This window comes from Chelonia mydas, chromosome 1 (genome assembly GCF_015237465.2).
Source record: "Chelonia mydas isolate rCheMyd1 chromosome 1, rCheMyd1.pri.v2, whole genome shotgun sequence".
Classification (NCBI taxonomy): Eukaryota; Metazoa; Chordata; order Testudines; family Cheloniidae; genus Chelonia; species Chelonia mydas.
In genome coordinates, this window is record NC_057849.1 from 259,217,462 (window position 1) to 259,229,062 (window position 11,601).

Genomic DNA, 11,601 nt, shown 5'->3' on the forward strand with positions numbered 1-11,601 from the left:
TCCATTTAGGATTAGGGCCCTACTGTGTTAAACTGTGTACAAATAAATTAGAGCACTCAAAATCCCAGGACACCCCAGTCTTGCACTTTGTGACTTGCTTAAATCTGAAGGGATCCATTTCTCACTCAGATATATCTAGGGTTGCCAACTTTGTAATATTTAAATGCCAGAAAGTCCAGCAGGAGTGCCGGAACCTCCCCTGCCCCGCCTCTTCCCCCAAGGCCCTGTCCCACCTCGCCCCTGCCCCACCTCTTCCCCCAAGGCCCCACCCCCCATTCGCTTCTCTTCTCTCCTCCTTCTGTCAGTTGCTGCTTTCCCCCTCTTCTCACGCCTCCCCTCTGCCTGAGTCAGGAGGGACTCGCCTGAAGTGCCAGGGCTGGGAGCTGCATTTGCCCGGCGCAGGTAGGAGGCTGCGCCGGATGAATACAGGCTGGTGTGGTGATGACCCGGTGCCTCTCCGCCTGCAGTAACCAGACTTTGGGTGTCCGGTCAGTACAGCTGAGCAGACACTGTCAGGTCACTTTTTCAACCAGACTTTCCAGTCGAAAACCAGACACCTGGTCAGCCTAGATATATCACTCTAAGGCCATGTCTATGCTAAGAGCACTTTACTGGTACACTTTAGCAGTGGTTCTCAAACTTACTTGATTGCAGCCTCACCTTCTTTGTATCTGTAGTAGTTTATGTCTCCTCTCCCACAGGCGCCTGGCCAGCAGCTGTCTCTCTCCAGCCACCCAGCTCTGAAAGTAGAGCAGAGAGCAGCAGCTGCTGGCTGGGCGCCCAGCTCTGAAAGCAGCGCCGCTGCCAGCAGCTGCAGAGAAGTAAGGGTGGATTGGTACATAGAGCCCTGCAAATCCACAGATATCTGCAAAAATTGTCTGCGGATCACAGTTCAGATGTGGATACACATTTTTGAATCCGCGCAGGGCTCTGTTGGTATGGCATTGCCACCCTTAATTCTCTAAGGCTGCTGGTGGTGGTGCTGCCTTCAGAGCTGAGCGCCTGGCCAGCAGCCGCCACTCTCTGGCCACCCAGCTTTGAACATGCACAAGTGTTTCTTCTTAAAGCTTCTCATGTGCCCCCCACACCCCCCAATACATTCCACACCCCCACCATTGGAGAACCTCTGCACTATCGCACCAAAGTTCTCCTACTGTGGATGCAGTAGTACCAGCAAAGCTGCACTTTGCACCAGTATAATAAAACAGCCCCCCCATGAACAAAACAAGCTATGCTGATAAAAGCACGGCTTTGCTGGTACAGCTGTCGCTAAACTAGGGACTTCTGCTCACAGTTATGTCACTCAGGGATCATACCACTTCACATCCCTGAGTGGCACAGCTGTGTCATCAGAAGTCTGTAATGCAGACCTGGCCTCAGAAAGACTTGAAAACCATGGATTCTGATATGCAAAATCTTAAAGATGGACTGTCACACAGAAAAAGCAACAAACATGAGAATGCTTATAGCAAAAGTAACTGTCCTGCCATTCCACATTTCCACTGCAGCAACTGCAGATATTAGTGCCCAAATTAGAGGTATTTTGCTACCCAATCCTGAAGTGATCTTACAGTTCAGTACTACTCCCTGAAGGCTGTTTAGAACTGCAACTGGTGCAGACTGCAGCTGCCCACCTGATAAGCAGGATATCGTGCAGGGAGCACATGAATGACATCCATTATACATGATCTACAGTGGCTTCTCCTGGTGAAGTTTAAGATGTTGAGGCTGACCTAAAAGCCCTGAATGGTCTGTGTCCTGGCTACCTTAGAAACCACATTAATTACTCAAGAAAACCACAGATCAGCAGACATGCTTGAGCAACAGCTCCCTACTTCAAATAGGCAGCCTGACATTTTCAGTGAAGTTTTTGGGACACCAGAACTCACCTCCAAGCACTTCCCCAGATTTCTTGAACTTCAGGATATGCTATCAGGTGCTCTTTTCCTAGGTTCTTCCAGAGGGGATGAGTCAAACAGGATAGGAACAGGGTGAGAGAAAAGAATTTTTATTTGTGGGTATAGCAGGACTGCCTAGTTGGCCTGGCTTTGGGCTAGCGACTGACGCAATTTCTCCTCACTCAGGTTGGATCACCTGACCTTCCAGCTTGGACTGGTTGCTGCAGTGATTTGGCCCTCCAGCTAAATCATTAAAGAAACAAGTCCACCCCTTCCAACATATCCAAATCCAAAACAAACATGAAAGAGTCTTCCACCCCCCACAAGCTGAGTCCAGCCCCTCCTTTCTGAGGGTTTGGCTTCTTTCTTGAGTCCCCCCTGCTCTCTACCAAGCAGACACTACTCCCAGAGCATCCTATTGGAGCTTCTCTTCTCCCCCTCCAATTCTACACAGAATTTGTTCTTATCTCCACCCCAGAAGATCCGATGTCACCACATGACTGGCCTGTCATGTGATTTTGCTCATTTATTCAGTGTTGCCAACTCTTGTGATTTTATCCTGGCTCTGGCAACTTTGGGGTGTTTTTTTGCCTGACTCACAAATCTTCCCTCATTCAAAATGGCCACCATCCCCTGTTACCCATCAATGGGGCTGATGCCAGCAAGATGGCTGCCATTTCCCTACAGTCTACATACATGAGGCGACAAGGGTGCCCTTAATAAAGATGGCTGCCACCTCCCACTGTTTCCAGTGAGATTGGAGTCATGCCCACAGGCAAATGGCTGCCACTCTGTGGGCCAGGGGGCCGGACAGGACACGGGCACTGAAAGGAGAAGCAGTGACACTGTTGAAAGGTGGATGGGGAGGGTGAGGGGAATCAGGAGGCAGATTTAGGAGTTACAGGAGAATGGGGTGCAGGGGGAAGGACTGATTCTTGCAAAAGGCTAAACCAATTCCATGTTGTTTTTACTGTGACATTATGGCTTATATGAATGATTGATATAAAGTTTAAAGTTCTTTAATATGTATATCTGTAACTCATCAACTCTAAAAAGTAAAATAAGTTTTATCTGCAAGCGTGAACCATGATGCATTCATTAGCTCAGTAGTTCCTGAACTACTTATTTTCTTTGATTAAAAATGGGTGGTAAACTAGGAGGGGAGAGAGTCACGACACTAATAGGAAAGGAATGGCAGTTCCCCAGTCTTAACGGTGAGGAAATGGTAAATGGAGCCTCCATCAGAGCAGCCAGGGAGAGGTGGTGCATTTAAGGTTGACTTTTCAACCTGAAATTATCACACACACACTGGCAGATGAGTAAAGAATATTAAAAAATATGATCTGATGGCTTTTTAAATCTCATGATTTTGAGGACCAATCTCACGATTTCTGATCTCTTGAGATTCGCAATACCGTTCTTTCCACCTGGATAAGCAGGCTAAATATGTCACAACTGACACTGGACCGATCTCCCTTTAAAGGGACAGTCACCCAGTGACAGAATATATAAGATACCTAGAATTTGAAAGCTGCTTTTTAATTAAATTGAAAAGAGTAAATCACTGCCTCTTGCCACAGAGAATGAATGTGATGTCACAGACTCAGCCTCCTGGCTTCAGGGTAAGATCAAGCAGGAGAAGAAGACAAGGCTGTGAAATTAAAAACACCTATTTCAAAGCAAATGGGTTTGATAATTAGAAAAAAGTGTAGCATAGGGAAATGATTAGGCCATATGGTGGGAAGCGATTTTAAAGGTGAACTGCAAAGCTGTTTTAAATAAATGAAGAAACTACTTAAAATCCCAGCTCGTTAACAGAATGGTATATGTGGAATTAACTATTTTGTTTTAAAACTGTGCAAAAAAAGAATTAATTCTCCTTTGACTTATTTGCCAAGTCTTTGGGGGGGGGGGGAACATTAAAAAAAGTTGTTTCTGATGTTATTACTGAGAAGAGTCAAACTTCTAACACATTTTCAGATGCTTTGCAATTTGCCTTAAAGGGAGATCTATTTATGGGATACAGAACCTTTCCCCTCTAGATCACTGGTGTCAAGCAGTCCTAGCTAAGCCAGCAGTGACCAACAGTTCATTATTGATGCTGTATGTGTCACTCTTATAACTCTCATAACAAATGGACATCTAGGGATTTTTCCCGTAGAAAGTCAATGGGCCACAATCTGCACTGTACAGGAGTCAAAGCTAATTCTGGTCTTCTCTGTGGGTCATTATGGCCCCCGATGCAAGTTGGACTAATAGCAGCCTTGCATGTCTCCCTTAAGGGCTCCTCCGACACCTAGAATAACCAGATTATATCAGCCATTCCTGCTGTCTGCCCACATCTACCCCTAGCACATCTCTATATCAGAGACAACGCAGAAAGCTGCCTATATTAGCCCTATGCTGCCTCTGTACCGAGAAAAGAACAGGAGTACTTCTGTACTGAGAGAATTCTCAGGGGACTGTTCCACCACTTTTAAGGCCCCTTTACATCACCAGAGCAGTGGAAGAGGGCTGCAGCAAGGAGACTCTCCCATTATCTTTGTTAGCCCAGCTAAACCAGTTCTGAAGAAGACTCCACTATGATTTTTTTTTACAAGTTTGTGGCCAGTGAAATAAGTTTATAAATCATTTTAATTAAAAAACCCCGCAGAAAATACTACTTTCGTGTGTTCCCCATCCCCATCTCCGGGGATAAATCAGGACTTTTCTCCCATTTTCTGCAAATAAATAACCAGCCATAGTCATCAGACTCTCATGGTTCTTTAGTAGCCTGTGCAAAGTGAGCTGGGGGGATCTCAGTCCAGACCCTGGCAACATAACTGCTTACATCAAAAAGCCATAATCACAGTTGGTACTAATCTGCAGACACGGAATTGGCTAGGGAGAGTGAATTCTCTTCTCCCCCAAAAAGAGAACCTCTTCCAGGCAGGGCTGAGAGTGTAGGAAGCTAGCAAAAAGGGAGAGAGAGAGAGAGAGAAAAAAAAATCGGTATTGCCAACACTCATGACTTTATCCTGAGTCTTCCAATATTTGCTGTTTTACCTGGAGCCATGCTGCATGAGAATCTCAGCTTTCATAAAAAAATTACCTTTCCAGCCCTCCAGTTGCAGAGAAAAGCTTGAAAATGTGAGTCATAAAGGCTCACTCAGAAGACAAAAAGAACTCCAAAATCATTCTCGTTTAAAGTGTCAGCATTTTTAAGCCAATCATGATTTTTGGCGGGGAAGGGGGCTGACTCATGTTCTTTGAACACTTGGTGTTGATAATACCAAGTAATCTCTCATTTTGCACCCCAAAATTTTCAGTGAGAAGAGCTGTGAAACATCCAGGGAGATATTCGAGTATGAGAAGGTACTAGCCGCACTCTTTCCACTGCTTTCCCCTTGTGCGAGAGCAATCTCCTGTTACTGGAACCACAACCTAGCATCAAAAATGGCCATCCATTTTGATCCATTTCCTACATTTAAAGAGGGCGGGGGACAGAGGAAGGGGCCTTAACCCTTTCTATCTCCTGGGGTTTATTTATTTATTTATTTATTTAAAGATAAGAGAAAAAGCCCATCCAGGTCCAGTTCAGCATTTTCCTGCAGAAGGGAACTGAGGCTTCCTCTCTCTCCTGCCTTGAATACTCCAAAGTAACCCCCAAACCTCCCACACACATGCGGCAGAGGGAAAGCTCTTGCAGCCCAGAAACACTCCCAGCTGGACAGGGCTGGTATAATCAGGCTGTTTTGTTAAGACTCAGCAAAGGTGACTATTTGGTGTGTCAAGGAAGGTGCCCAGGAGCAAGTTATTTTCATACAGTACACAAGGCTTTAAGGTAATGCAGAGAGAGCGAGAGCTGGAAGAGAACACTGACAATTTTCCACAAGACTTGCTACCCTCCCCCAGGCTTCCTATAACACACACACCCCTTATTCCCATAAAGTTCTGTAACCTCTGCTACAAACTCTGCCCTCTTTCTTCACTAGCAATCACAAATTGCCCACAGGCCCATCCTCGCCAGCCTGCCTCCCTACAGTCCCCTCTTCCTACCCACAAACTCCTCATAACCCTCTTCACCACACCCCGCAAGCTCTCACAAAATTTCCTGAGCAAGTTCTGCTGAGATATTTTCAGACCACCATGGGTCAGACCACCCTGCTATCCCCATCCGCAGCAGGGGTCCAGTCATAAACCTGCAACAGGGAACGTGTCACACATGCACACCCACCACTTGTCTGTCAACTTCAAAATCACAGTGGGCGAGGGGAGGGAAGCCTACAGCCAGCAGCGATGTAGCTCTGGGTATGTCTACATTACAGTGGCACAGCTGCTGTGCTGCCGTAGCACCGGATTGTAAATGCTTCCTACAGCAGCAAGAAGGGTTTTTTCCATTGATTTAGGTCGTAGTTTTCAACCTTTTTTAATTTGTGTACCCCTTTGGTAATCTTAGACATAGTCTGCAGACCCCCCAGAGGTCTGCGGACCACAGGCTGAAAACCACTAATTTAGGTAACCACCTCTCCAAGAGGCAGATCTATTCTAGGTTGATAGAAGAATCCTTCTGTTAACCTAGCTGCATTTATACCAGGTGGTTAGGTTGACCTAACTACGGTGCTAAGGGCACAAGATTTTTCACAGCCCTGAGTGACATAGTTAGGTGGACCTGAAAATTTTAGGTGTTGATCAGGCCTCATAGAGGCAGTTTTTAATCTGGACTAAGCTTTATAAAGAAGAGAGAGTTGCCACGCAATCCTTTGCAAAATTCAGAAAAGCATGAAATTTTGGTTTATAAAAGCCTTTTGGGTGCCACAAAAGAAAAATAAAAAGGCAAATCACAACACAAAGATAGAAGAGCTAGGTATTAATTACTATTATTAAGCTTTAACTGTTTGTTGATCATTACAAAATTTTAAGTAGCAAATGGAGGTTAAAGGCTGTTGAACGGAGAGACACCCAGTAGCCACATGACTGACAGGAATCCATGCAAGAGGAGTGGAACCATATGGAAAATATCAAGGGAAGGAAAAAAATATCATCCAGCTCTTTGCATAGCTTTCAGCAGCCAGTTTTCCCTCTTACTGTATAGAAACTGCCCTGATTCAAACTTTCTCTCCCGATGCCCCTTATAAAACAGATCGCATTGCCTCCCCACCCCCATTCCTCCCCTTCTGTTTCTCTATTGGGGAGCAGGATGCTGACATTTTTTTGAAACCAAATGGTAAGAAGAAGAAAGATGAATTCCCAAGGGTTAACTGTACTGGGGCCTGCTTTTCTGAAAACCTCTGTGGTGTGTGTGTGCGTATGTATCCGTGCACACTTAAGAAAAGGGAAGGTTGCTAAAGAATGTGAAATGTGAGAGCTACAGATTCCCCCATCACCACATCCCTCCTCCTGCCTTCAATAATACATTTCAGCAAACAGTCATTTTTCAAACCCCTTTCTCAGGGGGGAGGAGGTGAAGAGCTCAGGTTACATTTGGGATTTTTTTAAAACCACAACAAACACCACACAACGAAAATTCAAAGAAAAAAAAAAGCCAGACCTGCTGTTTCCTTTTACAAGCCATTTATTTCAAACAAACACACAAATTAATGCAGTTTCCCCTTCCTCCAAGCTGTTAAAAGTCTGACAAAAAAAATCTTCCATATCTAAAGAGCTTTAGTTGTTTTAACTATTTCCAGCTTAACCTGCCCTCCACCCCACCCCCAGCTGATGTTGTTTTCCCCTAGAAACTAGCTTTTAATCGCTCCCACCTCCCATTTCCGCCAGTACAACATCAAAGGCAATATATTTGGGGCAAGGGCTGTAGTATACTCCTAAGAAAATGAAGCCTGCACATCTACCTCTCCAGACGGTTAGGAACATACACACACTCAGGATAAGCAGAATTTAAGAAAATAAAGAATTGGGGTCGCACCAGCGCAATCGCCTTCCTGCGTTAGTCACTTTTCCTCTGCTGATGCCCCTTGGCAAACCAGCCGCCATGTGAAATTAAACAAGCCCCCCCTGGCAGAGTGGTGTAGCCTGAAATGAACACCTCCCCCTACCCTAGAAAGTCACAGCCTTTCTTTGAAAAGGCTCTTACCTTGCAAGGCTTCCTTATTGTCCCATTTTAGCTCCTTTCCTTTTGTGGGGCTTTAGTATATGTATTTAACATTCTTTGTGGCACAAAAAGAAATGGTTACAAATCCTGTCAGGTCATGTGATTGAGTGAGTGGGGTTTTTTTTTCTCTCTCTCTCTCTTTCTCCTTTTTTTTTTTTTTTTTTCTTTCCTTCCTCTCCTCTCTCTCTCTCTTTCTGCTTTTAGGACAATACTCTACAGCCTGGGCTCAATGTGTCAGGCCAGACTGGCTGATGACAGAGAGGAGGAGGAGGAGCTGCTGCTGGCAGGGCCTGGCTCTCATGGCAGCTGGGGCTGGGAGGATGGGGCCTGGAGCTGGTGTTGATTAGGGTTCTGACATCTCATAGTGATGCCTTGAGGAGTAGGAGGAGAGTGTTTTGTCTGATTTCTTTTTCTTTGAATCCTCCCTTTCCCCCTCCTCCTGCTTCCTTCCCATCCTGGGACCAGAAGGAGGAGGTCTGTGCTTTGCTGGGGGACCCTGGCAGGCTCCTCGCAGGCAGCTGAGAGCTGGTTCTCTTCTACACAGCTGAAACCTGTAGTATGAACACTGCAGGCTGAATCAGACTTTTCCCCAGCCTCACCACTGGGCCACTTCCCTCAGTTCTGCTAAGCCTCCTGAGGGCCCTTGCTTTTTCAATTCCTAGGGAAAAGGACCAGATTTCAAAGAGTGGCAAAGATCTCTGTGAATACAAACATCTTAGTGATTCAGCCAAAGTGCACTAATGTGCAGCCCTCCTCTGAAAAAGTGCCCAGGTTTTAAATGTCTTTTCATTCTTTTGTCACAGTCGCCTTCACAGATATGATAGGCTCTGTACTCTTAAGGGGGGGGGGGGGGGGGCACAGAGCCAAAACAGGGTGTAGGTTTTGAGGGGTGAAAGCCCAGCAGGGTCAGTTGACTATGTTTCTCAGGGTCCCATCTGAGCTGAGGGTAATTCAAGGAAACTGAAAGCCTCCTACCTGCACCTGAGTCTAGTGGGGATCAGTATCTACAAAGAGTGGAGCTTTCAGGAAGGAATAGGCTGCTGGCCTAGAAGAAAGAGCAGGGCTTTTTAGACGCACAGCTGCTGCTGTTTTTGTATTGCCGTGGTGTTTAAACACTGCTCAGCTGCATGAAGGGAGTGTGAGCAGAGATTTTGCTAGTCTGTCTTTATTTTGGTTGCACCAGAGAAACCTGAAACCCTTGAAGAGGGTTTCCCTGCTACTTTACATAAGATTGCTGCTGTGCTTCAATTCAGCTGCACGGGCATGGGCCTGGACCCTGCCACAGAGACCATAAAACCAAATACCACTATAATGTAAATAAGACACAGTTACATCTTCCAATGGGGAATGGTTTAAAAAAAAATTCTCTCTCAAACACCATCATAGCTGAGCATTGTGAAACCTAAATGGGAGAGAAAGAAAATACTTTCTTCTGCCGTTTAATTATTTGTCCATTTTAACTGATCCTGCCAGATTCCCTCAGCTATGGAATGGAATTCTGTTCTAGTCTATAAAGATTTTTATGGTGCCCTCATTCCATTGTATCTGAGAAACTTTCAGTAGTGCATTAAGTGATAGGACTAACAGAAGAAGAGCTCTAATTAAGTTTGAAAGTTTGTCTCTCTCTCCAACATAAGTTAGTCCAATAAAAGATATTACCTCACCCACCTTGTGTCTCTAATATCCCGGGACCAACATGGCTACAACAACACTGCTTACTGACTAATGTAAGGGGACTATTGGTCCCTTACTAAAACTTAATGCGGGTTTTTGGTTGACTAGCTCACAGTACCAAAGGGAAGGGTCAATGGGAAATCAGAACCCTGAGACTGACATTCCCCAGAGGCAATGGGGACAGTCTAATGCTCCAGGTCAGCCTGATTGACAGGGCGGGCAAGCTAATGAGGGGGTCAAGAGGCCAGGGGGACCCCATCTTCTGTGTGAGCTGGAATTGCCTGGGCCACAGTGGGGTGAGCTAAGGAGAGAGCAGGAGCCTGAGCTGAGCTGGGGAGCAAATCTGTGGCAACTGGCGCCAGAGATGCAGCCTGAGCTAGGGAGAGCATCAGCAAGAGCCAGAGAGGCAACCCACGGAGCAGACCTGTGCTGGGAGGAGAGCTGCAGCAAGCCACCAGAGCCAGAGGGGCCAGAAAAGCAGCCCAGGGAGCTGGAGGCAGAGCAGCTGCAGTGCTGGAGCTGGAGCAGTCCAGAGCTACATGTGGTGAGCAGCTGGGGAGAGCGAAGGGAACCCTGGGCAGAGGGCCCAGTGCAGGGTGACCCCCTCAGCCAAGAGGCCTTGCAGGCCAGACTTGGAGAAGGGATCATAACCCCCGACAGGGGAGGCAGGAGGCTGACACTGGGAAGAAGGGTCCTGCTACCTAGAGCACCGCCAGAGCAAGTGTTTGACCCGCAGCATCCCTGCAGCTCAGCCAGGGCCTGGGCAGGAGGCCTGGGACGTGTGAGGAACAGACCATGAACTTCCCTTACATTCCAGAGACTGCTGTTTGTGATGTCTCCATGCCACAGAGCAGAGTTATGTGTTTTCCTTTAACCTTTCCCATTTTTTTCTTATTTTTTAAATTGATTGCTGTTTAATAAATTGTATTTGTTTCGAACTGTATGTAACGATCAGTGGGTCAGAGAGCACCCTGGAGTGGGGACACCCTAGCCCCTGTCCCAAGTGACTACAACAAGATTGGGGGTAAAGCCCTGAGGAATCCTGGGCCCAACCTTGTCGAGGTTACAGGACTCTGCCACACAGGAGAATGGCAGGGGAGTCCTCTAGGTTAGGCAGGTGTAGTCTCTGGGTAAAGGGAGTGGGAGCAAGGACTCAGATCCATTCATTAGCTAATTCCACCGGGGTAGGGTATAAGCCAGGAAGGTTCCTCACAATTAATAGTGGGACCAATCCTCCACTTACACTAACATCTGTCACATGTGGTTCATTTTTTCTCTCATCCTCTCCCCAGAGTGAGAACTGTGTATACAGTGGTGTGTTTTGTTTTGGTAAAGGTGTGGGTTTTGTCCAAATGTACATGCAGATTTGTGTTTAGGTTAGAGAAGGCTAGGTGGAAGCAATGCACCTTACGCTTGGAGCAGAAGATAGTGAGGTCTGTGATGGTCCTTAGTTCCTGGAGGAGTTAATTTCACAGTCTTGGGCTGGCCCCTGAGAAAGCACAAACAAGTTTTTCGCTGTGGCACCCACTCGTCATTTTCAACTTGGAGGAACTTGTCTGCATTCCTGACAACTGAGATAAAACATTTGTGGGGAAATATTCACCCTTTCCATTCTCCAGAAAAAGAGTTTTAACACCCCCCACCCCTGCTATGTGAAGCATAAAACCTCCTGTTACAAACTAAGAACATACAGGTCTGTGTTTGAACGATTGGGGACATAGAGCTACACCTTTTAATGGCATTGAAATTCAGTGGAGTAGGAAAGCTTGGAGGGAGAGAGTGGAAAAAAGATATTTTGCTTAAAAAAAAAAAAGCGGGTGGGAGGAGGAGTTGGCTCATATATATACAGTGGCATTGATGGACCCCCAAAGGGGAGTCCTATCCAATCAAATTTGACTGAAAGGATGGTAGATGCAACATATGAGCCATTAAAAAGTG

At 46.2% G+C, this 11,601-nt stretch overlaps 1 protein-coding gene across 2 annotated transcripts in view; it reads right to left on the reverse strand.

Moving 5' to 3' along the window:
- TCF20 (transcription factor 20) overlaps positions 1 to 8,246 on the reverse strand; it is a 211,665-nt gene extending 203,419 nt beyond the window's left edge. The window contains exon 1 of one of the 2 annotated variants that reach the window (XM_037883063.2): positions 7,972 to 8,246. The gene's annotated coding sequence lies outside the window, so the exon portion shown is untranslated. The remainder of the gene's footprint in view (positions 1 to 7,971) is intronic. The other variant, XM_043544424.1, reaches the window with a different exon arrangement.
- Positions 8,247 to 11,601: the final 3,355 nt, after the last annotated feature.